At 40.0% G+C, this 23,109-nt stretch overlaps 1 pseudogene; it reads right to left on the bottom strand.

Annotated features, from left to right (window-relative positions):
- Positions 1–10,240: 10,240 nt before the first annotated feature.
- LOC100587258 lies at positions 10,241–19,248 on the bottom strand (annotated as a pseudogene).
- Between the last annotated feature and the right edge of the window lie 3,861 nt (positions 19,249–23,109).

The raw sequence follows: 23,109 nt of genomic DNA, 5'->3' as shown, positions 1-23,109 counted from the left end.
AAGAAATACTAGGGCCGGGTGCATTGGCTCATGCCTGTAATCCCAGCACTTTGGGAGGCCAAGGCAGGTGGATCACCTGAGGTCAGGAGTTAGAGACCAGCCTGGCCAACATGGTGAAACCCTGTCTCTACTAAAAATACAAAAGTTAGCCAGGCATGGTGGCACATGCCTGTAGTCTCAGCTACTAGGGAGGCTGAGGCGGGAGGATCACTTGAACCTGGGAGGTGGAGGTTGCAGTGAGCCAAGATCACTACACTCCAGCTTGGGCGACAGAGCGAGACTCTATCTCAACAACAGCAACAACAAAAATAGTAAAGGCTATTCTTTGATAGAAGGAAAATTTTCCTAAATGGAAACATAGAAATGCAGGAAGGATAAATAGTAATGAAAATGATAAATCCAAATTAATTTCAACTTATAAAACCATAAAAATAATATCTTGTGAGATTCCAAATATATGCCAAATTAAAAGTGCATGATGACAGAAACAAAAGTCAAAATGAGGGGAAATGGAGATAAAGCGTTCACACAGCTTCCCTCCTGTGATCTAAGATGGCTTCTCCAGCTCTTACCGTCATATCCATATATCTCTTCCTCTTAAAGCTGCCTTTCAGAAGTTTGAATACATCACCTCTGCCTTCATTCCAGTAACATGACCTCAACCTAGGTGCAAGGGAGGTCGGGAAATGTAGTCTTCATCTGAGGAGCCAAGTAAAACTTAGGGTTTCTATATTTAAAGAAAGAAGTGAAGAGTGGATATATTCAGAAGGTGGGGTGGGAGTGAGGGTGGTAACTATTAGTTTCTGCCACATTGCCCCAGTGCCTGTGTACAATTGATTTGTACAGGTGTAAAAATTCTAGGTGTGGGCAGACTACATGATGCCAACGACCAACTAGTCAATGGACATTTTAGCCTTTCGAGGATTCAAATATGGCCTCTATACTACACACAGATACTGTCTTGAAAGGCTTTGCTAAAAGTTTCAGCCATGAAACCTTTAATCCTAAACCGACCACTATTTCACCAAATGAGGATAGAGAATTAGTGCAAAGCTCAGTGGATAATATTCGAGTTGTATTCAGTAGTGGGAAGGAAAGAAGTAGCCTTGTTGGTGGTAAGAAAGATGTGAACTTACTCTACTGGCATAAGAAAGTTCTTCTCATGGGAATGGCAAAAACTATCACTAATGAACAGTCCATTTGTAGGATACTATGGTGTCCCTTAGATATAGTATAGCAGCAGATATTATAGCCTAAGAAATAAAGTTCCAGAGTGCTAAGTGCAGTGTTTTGGGGAATGGAGCAAATGCTAGAACTAGTTAACTGGTTGCCGTTTGGCTCCAAATAATCAAGGATACTTAAGAAAAAATTTTCAAATGGACTGGATGCATTCACTGGAAAATATTTCCCACAAAGAAGACTTTTTGGAAGAGATCCCAAGGATCCTATGTAATACACCGGTGGAATTCTGTCACCTCACACTGGCAAGAGGAATGCCACTAGCTTTACTCATTATTTCTTGACGTTCAGAGGGAAGCCTAAACTGCCTTGTGTTGGAAGGAGCTCAATGTGGGATGACAGCCTCAGCTGCAGTCGGCTGAATTGAAAGGCGAATTCTAAGTTGAAGATTTCCCTGGCAGTCTGACATAATAATGGGAGTCAGGAAAAGCATTCTGACCCGTTTTTTCCCTGAAACATAGGGGCATAAGGTTGACTACTTGCTTAAATAAACAGAGAAGGGAAATAGGGGAAATGAGGAAAAAATAAAACTATAACTTCCTATCTTAAAACTGTTATCTTTTCACAGAAGTTGAAGACGGAGTAAAAATGGGACTATTTCAAGCACAGGATATAATTGCATGTTGAAATGAGGGGAAAGGGGTTGAAAAGGAAGACAAGAGGGAGGTAAAAAGGGGGACTTCTAGGAGTGCATGTGCTATGGATATGGTGCTGGCTAAAAGACTCCTTAATGGAAACAGCCAAGCAAAATTTCCCATCATCCTCTAAATATGAGAGTACTCAGGGCTCTGAGTAAGAGCAAAATTTTCAAAGTCGTGAATTGAGCCTGCATAATCTGGAAGGAGTCTGACGTGAATGCAACTGTTGGGTTACACTAATAAACAAATATGTAATTATGAATTGTGATACTTCTTCTGAAGAAAGAAACAGGGTGCTGTAACCATGAATACTTGATAGGTTACTTTAGCCAGAGTGGTCAGAGAAGGTTTCTCTGAGGATATAGAAATTTTAGCTAAGCTCTCAAAGTTGAGAAGTCAGCCATTCAAGGAGATGGTCAAAAGGTTTAGGCAGAGGTTGGAGCAAATGCAAAGACCCTGATGAGCAACTGGGCTCAGTACATTCAAAAAAGAGCAATAAGCCCAGTGTGGCTAAAGCAGAGTAAGAGAGAAATTTTATGATGCAGAGACAAGCAGGGGCCACATTATGCAGGGCCTTATAGGCCATGGTAAGTGTGATGGTTAATTATATGTGTCAACTTGACTGGGTTAAGAAATATCCAGATAGCTGATAAAACATTGGTTCTGGGAGTGTCTTTGAGGGTGTTTCTGGAAGAGATTAGCATTTGAATCAGTAAACTGACTAAAGTGGATCAACCCTCACCAATGTAGGCGGACATCATCTATTCCATTAAGGGTCCAGAGAGAACAAATAGGTGGAAAAAGGGCAAATTCACTTTCTTCTTGGGCTGGAACATCCGTATCCTCCTGCCCTTGGACATAGAAGCTCCTTGTTCTCGGGTATTTGGACTCCAGAACTTATACCAGTGACTCTCTCCCCACCCCAGGTTCTCAGGCCTTGAAACTTAACCAAATTACACCACTGGATTCCCTGGTTCCCCACTTGCAGAAAGCAGGTTGTGGGACTTCTTGGCTTCCATAATCATGTAGACCAATTCCCATAATAAATCCCTTTGTACATATCTATCCTACTGGTTTTGTTTCTCTGGAGAACCCTAATACAGTAAGGAATTTGTATTTCACTCTAAGCACAACTGGATACTTTCCCCCAGTGGTTTAGTGAGGGAAGTATTATAACATAAAATGATTTAATATTTCAGAAGGCCACCCTGACTAATGTGTGGAGAATGGGCACTAGTAGTACAAGAGTAGAATCAAAGATTTCATTCTAGAAGACACTGCAGCAATTTAGACAAGAGATGATGATTTCATGTGGCTTGATCTAGGGTAGAGGCTGTAGAAATTGAGTGAAGCATAGTTGATTATCATTATTTGTGGTAGTTATGTTCTACAAAGTGGCTGTGAATATGGCATTAATGAATACCAAACCATTTGGGAAACAGGTTTCTACCAGCGTCTGATCTCAAATTTTTTTTCAACTGATAAATATATAACTTTGTTTTGTGTGTGTTTCTGTTTTAAAACATCTGCTTTAACATATACTGTTGATTAATCCACATTGGACTCACAGCCAAGATAACTGTAACTCATGCCTGAATGAAGCTTGTCTAATACATGTGTTTTCTATCATCATGGCCTTCTTTTGCTTAGTTAGCAATATTTAGAAGGCATTTCAGTACTATGCTTCAGGATCATTTAAAACAGTGAAGTCATTAACCAAAGCACAAAAATGTGAAAAAAAGTGGCATTAAATAGACTCCAGAAAAGATCCTTCTTTACAATATGAAAGCTGAAACAAGAAGGCAGAGCATTGCCCTTTTTCATCTCAGCTGGGAATGTGAATGTCAGTTGACTCACGTTTTTCACCTCCCTGCACTAGTCTGGGAATGATCTTGAAAATGCTGGAAAAGTTAATTTTGGGCTTACAAATAAATTTTAGCAAGTAGGTGAATTCATAGATATAGAATCTGTGAATAGGGAAGATCAACTGTAGAAATTTTTGAGATGTGTTATAGAGATATAAACTGACAGGAGTTCATAATGGATTGGATGTGGAAAATGAGGGAAGGGAAGGTGTTAAGGTGGATTCCCAGGTTTCTGAATGAGCAACAGTGATGCCACACACTGGGGAGGGGCAGGTTTGAAGGGGAGATGGTAGGTTTAATTCTGAGCATCTTAAGTTAGATACGGCGATTATCCATCCAAGAAGAGATGGCAATCAAACAGTTGGATATATGAGATTTGAGCTCAGAGAAGAGATCTAAGGGAAAGACAGACATTTGGGAGTGGGTGTCACGTGTGTCCGTGTGAAGAGAGTCCACCAACAGATTTTGTGTGAGCAACAAGGCTGTTTATTTCACCTGGGTGTAGGTGGGCTGAGTCTGAAAAAGGAGTCAGCAAAGGGTGGTGGGATTATCATTAGTTCTTATAGGTTTGGGATAGGCGGTGGAGTTAGGAGCAATTTTTTGCAGGCAGGGGGTGGATCTTACAAAGTACATTCTCAAGGGTGGGGAGAATATTACCAAGTACCTTCTTAAGGGTGGGGGAGAATATTAAAAAGTACCTTCTCAAGGGTGGGGAGGGTGTATCATACAAAGTACATTCACAAGGGTGGTGGAATGTCACAAAGTACATTATTGCAAGGGCGGGGAGGGTGTATTGTCACAAAGTCAATTGATCAGTTAGGGTGGGGCAGGAACAAATCACAATGGTGGAATGTCATCAGTTAAGGCAGGAACTGGCTATTTTCACTTCTTTTGTGGATCTTCAGTTGCTTCAGGCCATCTGGATGTATACGTGCAGGTCACAGGGGATATGATGGCTTAGCTTGGGCTCAGAGGCCTGACAGTGGGCAGTATTGTTAGTCCATTTAGTGTTGCTATAACAGAATCTCAGAGGCTGGGTAATTTACAAAGAAAAGGGATTTATTTGGTTCTTGATTCTGGTGGCTGGACAGTTCAAGATTGAACAACTGGATCTGGTGAGGGCCTCAGATTGCTTCCACTCATGGCAAAAAATGGAAGGAGAGTGGGCATGTGCCAAGAGATCACATGGTGAGAGAGGAAGCAAGAAAGAGAGACCAAGGAAGTCAGACATTTTAACAAGCCGATATCATGGGAACTGATCTATTTCTGTAAGAGGGAGAACTCACTAACCCCTGTGGGAGGGAATGAATGTATTCATGAGGGATTCAACCCCATGACCCAAACACCTCTTACTAGGCCCCACTTCCAGTACCACCACATTGGGGATCAAATTTCAACAGAAGTTCTGATGGAGCTGCCCCATCCAAATCACAGCATTCCACCTGTGGCCCTACCAAAATGCATGTCTTTCTCACATGCAAAATACAATCATTCTATCTCAATTGTCCCAAAAGTATTAACTTGTTCCAGCACCAACTCAAAGGTCCAAAGTCCAGCTATGAGTTTGTAAAATCAAAAACAAGTAGGCTGGGCATGGTGGTTCACATCTGTAATCCTAGCACTTTGGGAGGTCAAGGTAGGTGGATTGCTTGAGCCCAGGAGTTTGAGACCAGCCTGGGCAACACGGCAAGAACCCATCCCTAAAAAATAAACAGATAAACAAATGAAAGTAAAAAGAAGCTATTTACATCTAAGATACAACAGTAGGACAAACGCTTGGTAAACAGTCCCATTTCACAAACGAGAAATAGGCCAAAAGAGAGAAATGATAAGCCTCATACAAGTACAACCCAGTGGAACAGATATTAAAACTTAACACTCCAGAATAATCTCCTTTGACCCCGTGTCCTACATCTTGGGCAGACTGGTGTGAGGGGGGGACTCCTAAGACATCAGGCAGCCTTGCCTTCATGGTTTTGCTGGACATGGCCCACGTAGCTATTCTCACAGGTTGGAGTCAAATGACCGTGGCTTTTCTATGCCGAGGTTGCACGCTGCCGGTGGCTCTAAAATTCTGGGGTCCAGGTTGTAGCCCTACCCTGCAGCTCCATTGTTCATTACCCTCATGGGGACCTACTGTGGTATCTCCTACTCCACATTTCTGGTTAGCATTGCCTTAGTACAGGCTCTGTCTACTGTTGTAGTGGCTCTGCACTACAACAACTTTCTGCCTTGGCTCCCAGGCTTTCTGATGCATACTCTGAAATTTAGGTGGAAGCCACCATGCTTCCATTACTCTCATATTCTGCATGCATACAAAATGAGTACCACATAGACATGAATGCTGCCAAGGCTTCCCAGTTGTGCTTTCTGGAGCAGGGGCATGAGCTGCATGTGGCGCCACTTGTGCTATGGCTGCTCCAGCCAGAGTTGTCAGGATGCACAGACCAGTGTCCCGAGGTCACCAGAGCAGCAGCCCTCCAAGTCTCTCCTCCAATACAATTCTATCATCCTAGGTCTCTGGGCCTGTGATGGGAAGGGCAGCCTTAAAGTTCTAAAATGTCTTCCGGTTATTCACCCATTGTCTTGACCATTAACACCTGGCACCCTTTTAGACATGCTAATCTCTTTAGCAAGTCTGCCATTCCCTTGGATTCCTCTTTTGAAAGTGCTGTTTTGAAAGTGCTCTTTCTGAAAGTGCTCTTTTGAAAGTTCTCTATTACACAGCCAGGTTGTGAGTTTTCCAAATCCTTCTGTTCTGTTTCCAGTTTCTCTAGCAAATCACCATAAACACTTAGAAGTAACCATGGCAGCAGCCTGAACAATTTGCTGCTTAGAAATTTCTTCCACAAGATATGCTATTATATCAATCTTAAATTCAGCCTTCCACAAAACCCTAGGGCATAAACACAATGCAGTCAAGTTCTTTGCAACTATATAAAATGATGACCTTTGTTCCAGTTTCCAAATAAATATTCCTCATGTCCATCCGAGACCTCATCATATTGGCCTTGACTGTTCATATTTCCATAAGCATTTTGGTTACAACCACCTAACCAATCCCTAATAAGTTCTAGCTCATTTTCTAAGCCCCCACCAGGACTGTCTTTAATGCTCTGTTCACTGTAATATTTTCTTTTTCTAGTCTGTACCTTCAAACTCAACTTCTGCCCATTGCCCAGTTCCAAAGCCACTTACCCATTTTCAGGTGTGTTTATAAGAACGCCCTACTCCTTGGCACCAACTTTCTCTCTTAGTCCATTTAGTTTTGCTATAACAGAATACCAGAGGCTGAGTAAATTATAAAGAAAAGAGGCTTATTTGGCTCATAATTCTGGTGGCTGGATGCTTCCAGATTGAGCAGCTGTATCTGGTTAGGGCCTCAGGCTGCTTCTACTCATGGCAGAAAATGGAAGGGAAGTGGGCATGTGCTAAGAGATCACATGATGAGAAAGGAAGCAAGAAAGAAGAACAGAGGAAGCTAGACTCTTTTGAATGTCAACTGTTAATCTAAAAAAAATAACACTAGAGAAAATTACCTCTATGTTGGGTTTACTCAGAAATAGAAATAGGAAAAAAAAAAAGAAATAGGGGTTATAATTGAAAATGCATGGAATCACAAGTCACCAGTACTTTCAGGGAGGGAAGGGGAAGGGGAGCTTTTATGAGCAAAAAAAGACTTACATAAGCTGCATAGAAAAAGAGTCCATTGGTTCCCCAGGTTCAATACCAGAGTTGTCAGTTTGTTGGTGGAGATGCAATTACTGGAGAACTGTTCTTCTGAGAACATCTTATTGGAATTATTGCAGTCCTAAAGAATGTCTAGTGATAAGCCTCATCAAAGTAGGAGATATGTAAAGGGTTTTTAGAAAGTCCTTGAAAATGGTTCTTATCTCAGACATGTAAGCATATGCCTCCTCTCCTTTGGTCCTTCCTGGTATTATTTTGTCTGGATTGAACAAAAGTGATTTCATCCTGGTATCTGCAACTTTGGCACAACCAAGAAGAGATGAAAGACTAGACTGCAAAGCAGTAAGATAAGGCATTTATTGGGGTCATAGGAATTGCAATTCAGGAGACACAGATTCAGTTAGAAGCCAAAATGTCTTCCAAAGGGAGGAAGGGAAGTAAGGGTTTTCAAAAGGATGATGAGGATGATTACCCAAGTTGTTTCAAAAGAATTATCATTTGTGGAGGTGGCTGCCTGAGTAGTTCATTGGTTGTTTCTGATCAAGAGTTGCAGCACTGGGATAATTCAGCTGTTTTCCAAGATATTGTGGTTGTGGTGGTTTAGCCCAGTTCAAAGTTCAGGCGGCCGGGCACAGTGGCTCACGCCTGTCATCCCAGCACTTTGGGAGGCTGAGGCAGGAGGATCACTGGAGGTCAGGAGTTCCAGACCAACCTGGCTAACATGGTGAAACCCTGTCTCTACTAAAAAATACAAAAATCAGTCGGGTGTGGTGGTGAGTGCCTGTCATCCCAGCTACTTGGGAGGCTGAGGCAGGAGAATAGCTTGAACCTGGAAGGTGGAGGTTGCAGTGAGGCGAGATCGCACCATTGCACTCCAGCCTGGGTGACAAGCGCTAGACTCCATCTCAAAAAAAAAAAAAAAAACAGTTCAAGCAAGTTCCTGTTTCACAAGGTTGCAGGTTGTGCAGGTAGTACTTTTTCGAGTGACTTCCCAACTGCATTATACATCTCTGAACCAGAATGACATCATTTTGTAGATCACATTTCACATTCCCCTGTTTTGATTAAGATCTGATGTGAGGCAGCATCACAAATCAATTATTGATTGGTAAGCTACAGATTTGTTATTAGTTTCCCTCAGATCTGGAAGCACTTGTTTCTAGAGTGTTATGTTCCATGGAGTGAGGTTGTTGAAAGTCAGTGCGTATCCAAGGCTTTAGAGACTGATCAATTTGAGTAACAAGGGAGCTATTTAAGTGAGGAGGCCCACATTAGTCTATAGTAATTAGCTGTATATCAGGAGAGGCATTCATTTAATAAACCATGTCTAAATGTTATTCCTCATTCTTCTTTTCCGAAATAGATGAGATTTCAGGGTGGGCATAGAAGACAATTGTGTTTCTTTTGGAAAGGAACTTTCTTGGTCAGATAAGGAAATTCAGAGAGTCCTTCCTGGCCCTTCGATGGGAAGAATAAGACAAGGTTAAAACGACTTTGATTCTGAGGCTAATTTCTTGGGCTTTTCAATTTTCAAAAACACTCAGCATGCCAACCTGCCATATTATGGGGGATCATTTTCTGCACCCCAGCATTCCCCTGTCTGATACTTCCCTAGGACTTTCACGCACTAAAATCTGAGTTGGTGTCTGTGGAGAAAAAAATTGAGTCAATAGCTGAATGACAAAGGATCCCATTAAGCTAGTCCCCTATTTCTTGGAAGAGGTCAGTCCAATTAAACAGTTGTGTCTTATTTCAGGAGATGGCATTGCAAGCCGGCTCTCAACAGAAGAAAAACAACAGCTATTGTTTGGAATAGTCTATAAACCAGTTTCCTTGGAGTCTGGAGAGCAGTCAGTTGAGGTGTCTAGATGTTAGACTTGAAAAACCCTCAATTAAAGTGGAAATAGGCAGTGGCAATATGAAAGGATTTTCTGGTCTGTAGTTTGTATGTCAAGGTGATTTATACATGAACTTCAGTTTGCAGGTCCTAAAAACAAACCTAGTAGCAATTTCAGTTGGAAAAATGGAAGAAATATGTGGAACTGTTAGTTTGGAGACTTGTAGCCAGGAAAGAATTCAAGATTCAGTCTAAATTGTAGGCAAATAATAAAAACTCAAAAAAATAATGGTCAGGGTTAGAATCTAATAACAGATGTTCTATAGTTTTCTTCTGAAACACACTTTTTCTGTCTTCAGTTTCCCACTTTTACCAAAGATAAATCATAGTAGGGCCAATTTATTTGCAAAATAACTTTGGTCTTACCATACTTGGCCTGATTATTTGCATAAAGTGTAGCAAAAATAATGATTGGTTATATATGCTCCTTTTAAGTTGGCTTTGCTGAAACTTTTTTTGTTTTTTTGTGTGTGGTTCCAGCAATGCAGTTTATTAAATAAAATTAAAAAGTGACTATTCCCAGGAAAGAAAGCATCAAAAACTAGTTTTGAGAAAGAAGATGAAAGGCTCAATCTCTAACTCCTGGATGCCAGGAAGCAGAGATTTTCAGAATCAAAAACAAATTAAGAGCTCACAGCCCCACCCATCAAGGGTCACATAAGTTGGTGTTATTGCTTGTAACTAATTCCAGATTTTAGTTTTTTCTTTACCCAAAATTAAAACTAAGGACACAACACTCTTCAAAAATACAGATACCCTGAGATACATCATTACCAGAATCTACATAGGGCTTTGCTATTTAGGTGCAGTTAGTAAAATTCATATTTAAAGTCATTTCAGAAAAATAACAATTGTCCCGCTCTTACAAGTTTCATTTCCTTCTATCATGGTCACCAAAGCAATCTCTATCGTTAGGATTCTTCATCGCGTGAAGGTAGAAACTGCTTAGTAAAATTCTCCAGCTCATTTTCAAGTTGAACAGCTTTATTTCTTAAGAGCTTTAAATTGTTTTGTATTTTCTCCCACTGATCTATTTCTTTGGGTAATCTAGCAATTTCTTCCTCCAGTTGTATTTGAGTAATATCAACTTGTTGGCACAGGCGAGCAAAAGTGGTAGCCATTTGTTGTTTTACTTGGTGGCTGCAGTTTGCACTTGTGGAGCTAGCAATCATCTTCAGTGTTTCGGTTGCATAGTTTACAAACTGCTGTTTAAAGGCTCTCTCCTTGGCATGGGTTGTCCAGGACAGTCTTTCATAAAGATACAAAGCTCCATATGTAGTTAATGAAACAGATATGAGTTTCCAGCCTGTAGTTTTCCAAATCATTCCTTCAACAATATCGATGCCCATAGAAGTTCTAGATGTAAGAGAAGCCAATCCTGTTACTAATGTAATCATGAGTTCTTCCTGTGATGCATTATCCGGCATTGCTGCACTGGTAGGAGCAGTGGGAGTAGAAGCTAAAGATCTAGGGAGCTGAAAGATAGGCTCTGATAATCCTAGGAGCACCATTTGAGCATTTCTAGGGCCCAAAAATTGAGGTACGATGGAAGACCAGCCCAGGGAAAAATGAAACACAATATCCTCTTGAAAATCTGAACATAACTTGTGGTAATTTAGATTATAACTGAGATCAAATTTCTTGCGAGGGATCAGCGTATGTACTTTATCCTGTATACCAGCTGGAAGTAATGGCTTCAAATTTTCAACAATTTCTTGCTGGAACTGAAGCACTAAGGTACTTACTTCATTGGTGCATCGATCAGCCAAATTTCTTCCCATACCATCCTCTGTATGCTTATTTAATTCACTTTTATATATTTTTAATATATCTGGAGTAGGATGAAACTCTGAACAAAATTCATCAACCAAAACAGCCAGTTGACAAATTTCATCTGTCATTGCACATGACACTTTGTTTGCCACCTCCCCAGTAACCTCCTTGGTTTTTTTCTTAACATCCAGTGTTAAAAGTTCATCTGGTTTCAGATAAAGTCCAGTCTATCAGTTTGCTCTTCCTTCTCTTTCACTGCATAATGCCTTTTCTGTTTAGCTGCCATGTTTATTGAATCCGTTTTTTTTTTCACAGTAGCTAGTATCTGTTTAGCTCTGATAGTGTGCTGTTCAAACTTTGTTTTCACTGCTGACTGTGAGATACACTCCTCAAAGATTTGTTCAAAATTCTGAAATTCCTGTAATCTTGCCTGAAATCCTTCAGCAGGTGCCCCACATCTTCCATATATTCTGGCTCTGATGCAGAGGCATCCCAACGATTACTGCGAATGAAAATATTAGGCTTGGAAAGCCACTCATTCACGTTGTGAAAACATGTTTTTCCGTATTCGTTAGTGTTGATTCGGAGTTTGCAACCAAAACAAAGACATCAGCATCTAGGCAAAACTTATCAATCCAGCTATCCAGCTCTGTAGTAACATCTGTGCCTGGACTGTCTACTAACACCAGGTAATCTCTCAAGAGGGCACATTTTGCTTTTGGCCAAAACACATGTACAAGACAGCCAGCTTTCAAGTTTTTGTCCATGTGAAGGGCATGGGCCAGCTGATTAACTGTCCTTACACTCTTTTTTCATCTGTTCCTTCTGTCATAAGACAGGATTTATCTCCATCGGTTCCTTCAACACTTAGGAAGCAATTGGTTATGCGGCCAATCCCACTAGTGAGAACTTTATCCCACAACATTGCATTGATAACAGAGCTCTTCCCACTGCTTGGCCATGATATATTAATATAAGGTCCTTTACAATCTGGCTTTTGCTTACAAAGTCTCTACCCTCTTCTTTTGCTACTGTTTCGTAGCACCTTAAATTTAACTACTTGAGTTCTCCAAACACACTGTGGTCTCTCTCCCCCTTTCTATTTATGGCTTTCTGCAAGAAATGGGCTTTGGGACCTTTTTCACATCCAAAGCTATACCTATTTCTCATTCTCAGCAGGACAGTTGAGTCATCACTTTCCCAGGAGGCTCTTCCTTCCTACTCCTGAAACTTTTTAAAATAAGAAATACCAGATTTGATTTTTAAAAGCTTCTTAAGTGTAGGAAGCCAAGCTAAGGCTTCACCGTCAGACTTGTGCTTGTAATTCTTGTATGAATTGGGTGAATTCTCTTTTTTAAATATTTTTTTGAGACAGGGTCTCACTCTGTCACCCAGGCTGGAGTGCAGTGGCCAGATCACAGCTCACTGCAGCCTTGACCTCCCTGGCTCAGGTGATTCTCCCACCTCAGCCTCCAGAGTAGCTGGGTTCACAGGTGCATGCCACCACACCTAATTAATTTTTATTTTTTGTAGAAACAGGGTTTCACCATGTTGCCTAGGCTGGTCTCAAACTCCTGGGCTCAAGCAATCCACCGACCTTAGCCTCCCAAAGTGCTGGGATTACAGGCATGAGCCACCACACCCAGCTGAATTCTTCTCTTGTTAGAGTTGTCAAAATACCTTGAGGTTTCTGGACCTATCAGAAAGTGACATTCTTTAAATACTGAAAGGTCAGGAACCCTGTAGGCAAGGTACCAGGCCAGTCTTTTTCCACATCTATTGGCTTTAAAGTCAATCTCGATTTCTCAAAGCAGTCTGGTCACATTAAAAAATATGATATTCCAGTCAAAGCCTTAGTAAAATAACCAGTGTCTCAATTGTATCCTGTCACAGAAGAAAACAGATTCTTATTGAACTTAGGCAGACAACTATATCGCCATAAAATAAGAATACTCATGAATAATTTGTGGATTCCAGATAAATCGGGTAAAGAGAAAGGTAAATGTCTCAATTTTGTTAACAAAAGTATACATTACCCATTGATATAAGGTAAAAATAGCTTAAGAGGGAAAAAAAATTCTTAACTCTGGAAAACAAAACCATAAAAAGAATTAGCAATGGTTCTAGCAAAAAGTCATAAAAATAATTTCAGTCCTTCATCAAGTTAGTCTCATGTAATTAATTCTTGTTCTGCTTAATGTTGGGTTACCAATTTTATGAATATGGCTTTTTAAATTAGTTTTTAAAAAAATTTTACCCAGTACAGTTGAATAATTTGAATGTGATAAGCAGAGTTCTGTATTTCAGAGTATCTGTCAGACCCTCTTCCATGAACCTCCTTGAAGACACAACACTTTAAGATTTGCAAAGACCTTTTAGAAAAAGAGCATCAGAATACAGCAATTTACCAGGACATATCAGATTTTTTGAATCTCACACGATTTTGGAACACATATTAATAACATCCCCATGAACATAATTCAAAGTTAAACACCATTTCTTATTGGACAATGATTTCCATTTGATTTTAACATACAAAACAAGCCTAATATGTTTTCTTGAACTCTGAGGATCTTTTTTTTTTTTTTTGAGATGGAGTCTTGCTCTGCTGCTCAGGCTGGAGTGAGGTGGCATGATCTCACTCACTGCAACCTCCACCTCCCGGGTTCCAGAGATCCTCCTGCCTCAGCCTCCTGAGTAGCTGGGACTACAGGCACATGCCACCATGCCCAGCTAACTTTTGTATTTTTTAGTAGAGACAGGGTTTAACAATATTGGCCAGGCTTGTATCAAACTCCTTCTCAGAGGATCTTTTAAAAATGTCTAAAAGTTTGTTTAAAGTCAAAAAGACTTAATTTAGAATTTTAAATTTCATTTTGGGAAGTTTGTCAAATATTAAAGATTTAAAACACTTGATATCAGAATAGGATCACAGGTCACTATAAAATAATAGTCATTCATTTAGCCAAAGTGATAATTAAAAGGCTTCACAAAGCTAAAAACTTTTACTCTTTGACAGAAAACAGTTTTCTAAATAATCAAATGACCTAATAAAGACAGCATGAGGCAAACTCCTCTCTTTTTTGCAATTTACTTAAAAGTTGAACTAGTCTTTTACTGTTTCTTATTATTACTAAATAAAAATATTGTTCAAAAGAGAGAATCAAATTCTACCTTTGCATTGGTGTATTATTAATACTAAAGCTAATTTTACTAAAATTCTATAAACAAATTTATCCAATCTTAGACTGACCACGTAAGATAAGATTTCCACAACTCTTTTATAAACTCTTACAAGTTTTTTTCATTTTCTCTCTTTCCTCAACTTTCTATATCCATTCAGTTATATCTATCATTCTTTTTTATTCCTTCAACAAAAACAACCTTTAAATCACCTTTAAACTAGACAAAGATTACTTTTCTTTGAAGAAAAAACACATTCACTTGTCTTTCTTATAAACAAAACACATCCTACTTTTCTTATGCAGTCTGTGTACAGAATTGTTTCTCTTATATCCAGTAGTTTTAATTACATATATTAACTATAATTTTAACTTTCAGTAACCCAAATTTCTAGAGTAAAACATAGGAGTTAAGTAATTTTAATGTTATATATATCAGGTGCAGAGCCCAGGACAGAGGACAGAGCTGTGAAGACAATGCCTGAGGGATCCGACCCTTCCCAGCATGGCCAGGGGGCACAGCTGGGCCAGAGAGGATGAGGCCATATTGGGCTTGGCTCTGCTCTGCAGCTTGTGGCCTACGCACTGTGGACATACCTATGTCTTGCAGCATCACCATGGCCACCTGTCTAGACCCCAGTATTTAAAGGCTGAAAATGAAAGATGTAAGTTCACAGCTTTAGCTCACAGACACATCAAGCAAGCCTCAAAATGATCACAGAAGCAAGACTTTTATGACCTTAAAACATCTAGTAGAGATGGCATACATTTGTTTGAGTGGTAGACTCAGGTGAATATATCTAAAATTCTGAAGACATTTCTATTTTATTTTACCAACAATTTTTAAACTAGCTTTATTTACTAAAAATTACTAAAGTCACGTGAATTTAAAAAGCATATGGCCTAGTTATTTAATTTATAAGTACTCATTTATTTATAAGTAAATTTAGTATCATTTATTCATGTACAAACACAGACATGTACACATGTATACATAAAATACAAAGAATGTATAGCTTTGATTGTAAAATATTAGTCATGCGACAGGTGAAATTCACTAGTTTAAAAAGAAAGTTGGATTAAATTGTGCCTCTGTAAATGGAACAAGTTGAAGTTTACCTGTCCCACATGGCCAAAGCTTTTACTGAGTTTTAGAGAAAAGAGGGTAGAAAATTTACATCTCAAAGCACAGGAAGACAATTTAAGCATTTTCAAGAAAGAGTTTGGGTGTGTTAGAGAAAGATTAAAAATGGAAACCAATGTAACACAAAATAAATAGGAATTAACCATAGGATTATACAGATGAGCCCAGGAAAATTCAGAAACCTTTTCAAAATAACCAAATGCCAGAAAGCCATATTTTGAGCACTAATATTTTTAGATAGGTGGCTTCTAATTTAGTCTCTGTTTTTCAACTGGACCACTGAGCTCAGGGCAGAGCCCATTAAAGAATAGGGCCAACAAATCATTTGCACTTTCCACGGCCTAACACTTATGTATGTGAAAAGCAGGAGCAGCTGGAAGGCAGAGCATCCAGATCCCCCCAAATCAAGGATCCCATTTTTACACTGAATCCCTTGTCCTCCAAAAGAGAGAAACCCTACAGGACTGGGCTGCACAAGGCTTCCACAGCGTACTTTGCTGCAAAGACATTTCCAGAAGTTGGTGGGAGACCCAATACTCGTTAGCCCACTCTGTGATCAGCCCATTCACCACAGGAGTCATCCCTCAGTGGCAAATGTTCTCATGGCCTGCAAATGTGCAAATCACATTTTTTAAAAATTTAAACATGCAAAAAAAAAATGAGTAGCCTGTGCAGTAATAACCATTCACTCTAAATAACCACTGTCAGCCACCTTCAAAACTGCAGCCCTTGCTAGTGACCCACCAGTCGTCAAACACACATAGGTCAAGTTTTCTCTCACAGCATAAACTAATCCTTGGTACCCCCAAAAGCCAGAGAGACCAGGGAACTCAACGCAAAAGAGACCAGAGCTTGAGATCTGAAAGGAACCTGTCCATGACTCTTGGGGCGCCACAAGGAAAACAGATCTTAAAAAGGAGTTGTGTGGCACCTTTCTCTGTGCACCTTTTAATGGGGTTTTAGGGCTGCTAGAAGTCTCCTCTAGATTTTGTTGTATGGAATTGAAGATGACAAAAAGGAAGGAGGAGGAGAAGTGGAAGGAAACGGAACAACTCTTAGTGGAGCCAATTTGAGGAGCCAATTTTATGTTTCCCAGAAAGACCAATGAAGCTTTACATTTTTTCTCAGCAAAAATCATGCCAACAAGAAAGGGAGCAAACAGAAGGACCAAACATATCATTGAAAAGGGGATTTCAGTTGACTGAAAAAATTCCCAAAACCAGAATCTAAACTAGAAAAAGCAGAAAGGCCTTTAAAAATATTAGAGCCTGAAAATCCACTTTTAATTAAGCCGATTTCTGACTATAGTGTTCCTATAAAAAGGGTGTCTTTTCAAATATCAGATTTCATTCAGGAAAAACAGTCAATATTACTGGCTTTTGAACTTTTTTCCCCCAAAGGTGACTTTCAAATGACTCACCAAAACCAAAAAGCTTTAACGAAGGATATGACCTAACCAAGGACACATGAGGCATTTCCAAACGCAAAGAATTCCTCACAAGACCCAGAACCATCCCAAAGACAGCTCAAAGAAAGGACAGTTTTGCTAGCCACAAATGGGATACAACCCACATTTGTGTCCAGCAATATTATCTAACATCTCAGCTTCTCAGCTGACTGTCTACACACAAAAGCTGACCATCCCATGTACCCACAGATGAAGGATTAAAAGAGAAAGTTGGTAAGACAGGAACTCAAAAGATGTTCATGGGAGGGAAGAGGATCAATAACAAATGAAAACCCCAAAAAGTTAAGAGTCACATAAATACCAAACCAATTTTTCAATAAATGTTTCTTTTCCTGCATTTAAGGGCTTACATCAGCAGAGACTGATTCCTTGACTGGGAATCGAACCTGGGCCCTGGCAGTGAGAGCATCAAATCCCAGTCCTAGACCATAGGGTAAAGTGTTTTTTTTTTTGGGGGGGCGGTTGGGGGAGGTAAATCCTGCATGGGCTCCAAAGCAGACAGTTTGAGCATACAAAATATTTTAACTTTGATTTAGGATTGCCCTTTAATTTAGTCAAGAAAATTTCTAAGGCTAGGCATGACACTACTATATGTCCTTTAAAAGAAATTTGATCCTCCCACGTATACAAATAAGGTAATTGTTTAGAATGAGAGCTCTCTAAAAGGATCCATCTTTTGGCCACCAATGATTAGAATTTCCAATGGTATAATTATTCCAATAGTGACTCAATCCAATAACCCTCTTTATGGAAAGCCCAGGAGGAATTGCTCAGGTTTAGAATAAGTTTTTACCATATAAGCAAAGAGGGTGCCAAGAATGGCAGTGAAATGGAAAAGCTAGGGCTAGGAGGGGGATGAGACACAAGACAAAGACAAACAGAGGAGTGCTTGTTTCCAGATTTGTTTCATTTTTAGAAGCGTCTGGGTTTTTTCTAATTTAGTCTTTGAATTAATTTGGCATTGTTATCTTTTAGAGACACTAGTTTAGATTCCTAGAGTCTTTTAGATGCCTCAAGATACCAAATTAAAGCAGACATCCTACTTAGGCTATTTGGTCTTTTCTTTTAGTCCTTCTAACTGTGGAAGAAAATGCATTGTGGAAATTCAAAAGATCACCAGGTTGGCCATTGTAATTCTAAATCACTTTCAGTTATAGTCGTCCATCAAGAAAGAAATTCACGAGATGAAGCACTGTAATTTTTGCACCAAGAAACCAAAATTCCCAGAAAGGGGTGACTCAGCACCTATACTCTTAGAAGCAAAAGCCCTCATGAATACTCACCACAAGGGGAAAATTTCATTTGTGGACAGCTGGCAACAAAGAACACCCAATAAAGATATGAACCTCAAGCCAAGTTAGGAGGGTCAGGGAAAAGAGGGGACTCACTAGCAGAGTATGGAGCTATCAGGGAGGTGATGGAACACAAGGAGTTCCTGCAGGTACAGTGCTCAAATCCGTGGCAGCACCAGAATGCATAGTAAGAGAGTAACATCATATCCCACTTCTGACACCATTTAACGTCAACCAAGAAGAGGCAAAAGAACTGACTGCAACGCAGCAAGCATTTATTAGGGCCTTAGGAATTGCAATTTGGGAGACACAGATTCAGCAAGAAGCCAAATTATCTGCCAAAGGGAGGAAGCAGAGTAGCAATTTTTAAAAGGATGCTGAGGGTGATTACAGAAGTTGTTTTGAAATAAGTATCATTGGTGGAGGTGGCTGGCTTTGTAAATGAGCCTATAGTTCATTAGTTGTCACTGTTCAGGATTTGCAGCACTGGCAAAATCCAGCTGTTTTCCAGGATGCTGTTGTTGTGGTGGTTTAGCCCAGTTCAAAGTTCAAGGCAAGTTCCTGTTTTGCAAGTTCACAGGTTGTATAGGTAGTCCTTCTGAGAATGGCTTCCCAACTCCATTTTAGAGCTCTGAAGCAGAGTGATACAATTTGTATATCACATTTCACATTAGCTCCCCACTTTCACAGGAACTAATTCATTCCTGTGAGAGGAAGAACTCACCTACACAGGAGGGCCTTAATCTCTTCATAAGGGATTCACCTTCATGACCCTGACACCTCCCACCAGGCCCCACCTCCTAACACACTGGAGATCAAATTTCAATATGAGTTTTGGCAGGGACACACCACATCCAAACTATTGCAAGTATATGTTATGCTAGGAATGCATTTGCCCCTCCTCTGTCCAGAAAAGCTTTTCAACATTGACTGAGAATGAAGGAACTAATGGTACCTTTGCTCCCTAATCCCTTGGTTTCTCATCTGGCTCCAGAAGGGGGTGGTGGTGGGCAAAGGCATTTTACTTTTTCCCACCACATCGATTGATAGGAAGGGCCATTATAGGGGTGATGAACTCAGTGCTTGCTGCCCAGTTATGTCTGTGGGTCCCAGATACATTTTCCTAAGGGTCACAGGCATACAGATGTAGAAGACAGAAGTACAAAATAAAGTTAGATCTCTGCTTGACAGCATATATCTAATGAAAAAAAATGTAAGATGAATCTAAACCTATAAAAGCTTAAGGAAAACAAATATCTCCAAACCTATGTAAGTACTTGAAAATATGAGAGCATATATTTGTAATTTTGGGGTAGGGAATACTGTGTTAAGCTTTCCATGAACACCAGAAGTTATAAACAAAAAAAAAGTGCCAAGCTGGAACAGATAAAAATCATAAAATAGCTGCACAGCTGTATTAGGGTTCTCCAGAGAAACAGGACCAATAGGATATAAATAGCTAGATAGACAGATAGATAGATTGAGATAGATAGACAGATAGATAGATATAGATAAATAGATAAGAGGGAATTTATTATGGGAATTGGCTCACATGATTATGGAAGCCGAGAAGTTCCATGATCTGCCATCTGCAAGCTGGAGAAACAGGAGAGACGGTGGTGTGATTCAGGCTGAATCCAAAGTCCTGAGAACCAGAAGCTCCGATGTGCAAGGGCAGGAGAAGATGGGTGCTCCAGCAAAAGAAGATAGAGTGAATTTTCCCTTACTCCACTTGTTTGTTCTCTCTGGACCCTCGATGGATTGGATGATGAGGGTGAGGGTGCATCTTCTTTACTGAATCTACTGACTCAAATGCTACTATCTTCTACAAACACCCTCAAAGACACACCCAGGGTCAATGTTTTACCAGCTCTCTGGGTATCCCTTAACCTAGTCACATTGACATAGAAAATTAATTATTACAATAGACAAAAGTATAAACAAAATAAAAAGGCAAGTGACAAAAAGGAGAAAATATTTACAACAGGTAACAAAGCATTAATATGCACTTTCTCTAAAGGTCTCCTACAAAAATCAATAAGAAATAAAAAAGAACTTCAGTGGAAAACCGGCAAAGGACATGAAATGTCAGTTCACAGATGAAGCACTACAAATGGTCATCCTCACTAATGCTTAATCTTGGTCATTTATTTATTCAACAAGTATTTAATGAGCAGCTACTACATGCCAAGCACTGTAATAGGTGCTCGGGATTCTGTCATGAACGATATATACAAAATCCTCACCTTCTTGAAATTTACGTTCTGGTGGGTTTAAACAAATAGCAAAAATTAAGATACATATTAGTGGTGAAAAGTGCTTTATAACAAAATAAATACGCAAAGTAGGGGGGTAGAGAGTGCTGAAGGATGTGCTGTCTTAGAAAGGATAGGTAGAAAGGATCTCTGATTATATGACATTTGAGCAGAAAAGGACTGAAGTGTGAGGATGAGGCATGAAGGAAGATATCTGGTGGAACAACCTTGTGAGTAGGGGCAAATACCATAAGTAGGTGTCTTTCCTAGAGTGGTCCACATTCAGCAAAAAGGCCAAGCAGCTGGAATTGAGTGAGCATGAGAAAGATGAGGTCCAGAGAGTCAGCAGGGGCCAGACAGTGGGGACCTTGCAAGCCACTGAAAATACTTTACCTTTTATTTAAAATGAGATGGAAAGGCATTGGGGGTTTTTGAGCAGAGGACTGACGTGATCTGAATCGTGTTTTTTAAAGAAACACTCTTGCTGTTATACTTGGAATAGACTGGGGTTGGGAACAGTTAGAATGGGATCAGGAATATCATGTAGGAAGCTTGAACAATAATGCAGTCAAAAGATGATAGTGGTTTAAACCAGGGTGGTATAGGTGGAGGTAGTGAGAAGTGTCTGAATCTGTGGGTGTGACAGAAAGGGTGGAATCCAGGATGGTTCCAGGTTTTTGGCCTGAGCAATTGGAAGAACGGAGTTGCCATTTTCAGAGATTGGATAGTGCATAGGTTGAGCAGATTTGAGGATAAGATCAGTTCAGTTTAGACATATTAACGCTCTCCTATCTTAAATATTATTGTTGTCCATATTTTAGTTCTACCTTTAAAAAATTCCTCCAATTTAGGATTTTGATTAAATTAAATTAGAGTTGTCAGGCATTTGAGTAGGCAGTTGATTTACAGTATAAGTTTGGAGTTCATAACTGAAGCATACATTTAGGAGTTATATTTTCTAAAAATTAAAGAAATATAAACTAAAACACAATACTGTTTTTTCATTCATGAGTTTGGCAACTTCCTAAAAATTAATTAGTACACTGTGGGTAAATGAGCACTCATATACATTTTGTGGGAGTATGAAATGGTAGAGCCTTTTTGGAGGGAAATTTCATGGTTTTAATCAAGATTTAAAATGTGCTTATCCTTTAATCCAGCAATTGCACTTCCAGAACTTTATCCTCTAGGTATGTTCTCACATGTGTGCAAAAATATGTGTATAAAGATGTTCAATGTCTCAGTGTGTAAGAAAAAAATGGAGAAAAATTGGCATATCCAATGCCAGGAAATGGTTAAGTACCTTATTGTTTAGTCAGCCTGGAGTATTAGATTTTTGTTGAAAAGACTGACCATGTGTCAGGTACCATGAGTCAGGTACCATGAGTCAGGTACTGTGTTAAGTGTTTTATGTCTTATCTCACTTAAATTAATTTTTTCTACCTTGATTTTCTTCTTTCTAGTCATGCATTCATTTATGTAACAATTTTTTGGGCACCTACTATGTGCCAGTACTGCCTACTTAATCCATAAAAATGGACTAACTTTTCCTGAACCAAAGTTCCTAATCTCTAATGAAAGCTATGACCCTTGTTCTCAGATAAGTATTTGTAAAATTTCCTTGGGGGAATCACAGACCACCCTCTGGAAGTTCCAGCAGTTCTATAGACCCAAGTCCAGATTCAGAATCTCTGTTCTGGAGCAATGATTCAAGGACACACGAAGGCAAGAGTGGGAGGTAGGGTGGGCCAGAAGGCCAGGGTATACAGAAATCTTTAGCAGGTCAGCTTCTGTTTGGAAAGTATTGGTTAAGTGCGGATTTTGCTGCCAGGATGTGAAGACGCTAGGAAGCTGGGGTCCCTTAGTGAATACTAATAGTGCAATGTGGGCCATACACTCCTATTACCCAGCATTCCCCTCTATCTTCTATTCCCTGCCGCCGTATCTCAGGCCTGGGCAGCTGAAGTGTCTCTCCATTCCCTCTTCAACTCCAGCCCTTACAAGGCCAAATGCAATTGGCTGTGAATCCAAGCCTTCTGCCCAAGTGGCTGGGAAGCCTCTCCCACAGCCTGGCTGTGGGGTTTTGCCATGAGTCCCTGTCTCCTGTTTTTTGTTTTCTGTTTTCCTTCCCTGTGTATGTTTCCATGGTAACGGTCAAGCAGGCTAGTAGGATAGCTGCCTGAGAAGCCACCAGGCTTTCACTCTCCGCTCACTCTCAATATTGATCAGTGCCTCAATTCAGCAAAGGACAGGCAACAAAAACCCACGGGTCAGTTCTTGTTCTCTAATAGTAAGCAGATATTGAGATAGAGTTAGGAGTCAAAGAGCTTTATTGGGGGATAGTTAATATCTGTGAAAGATAAAAAAGGAGGCAGTGTTGGGCAGGAAAACATTCAGACCTTGATGTATATCTGACACTTGTGAAAGGACAAAAGCAGAATTAGGCAGGCTGTGATGTGGCTCTGACAAAGTCTCACCATATCCAAGAGAGAGCTGTGAGAAAAGCCCCACACCGGACTGAAATGGCCAGACTTGAGTACATTTAGTGTGCTCAGTCATTGACTACAGGCTGCCCTGGAAGACCATGGCATTGGTTCAAATATAGTGCAAATCTTGCAGGTGCTACAGCTAGAAGTTCTCAGCTAACTTCCCTGCTCACAGATGAA

Source organism: Nomascus leucogenys, chromosome X, assembly GCF_006542625.1.
Source record: "Nomascus leucogenys isolate Asia chromosome X, Asia_NLE_v1, whole genome shotgun sequence".
NCBI classification, from domain to species: Eukaryota; Metazoa; Chordata; class Mammalia; order Primates; family Hylobatidae; genus Nomascus; species Nomascus leucogenys.
Note: the sequence above shows the minus strand (reverse complement) of the source record. Positions and strands in the feature narration are given on the sequence as shown.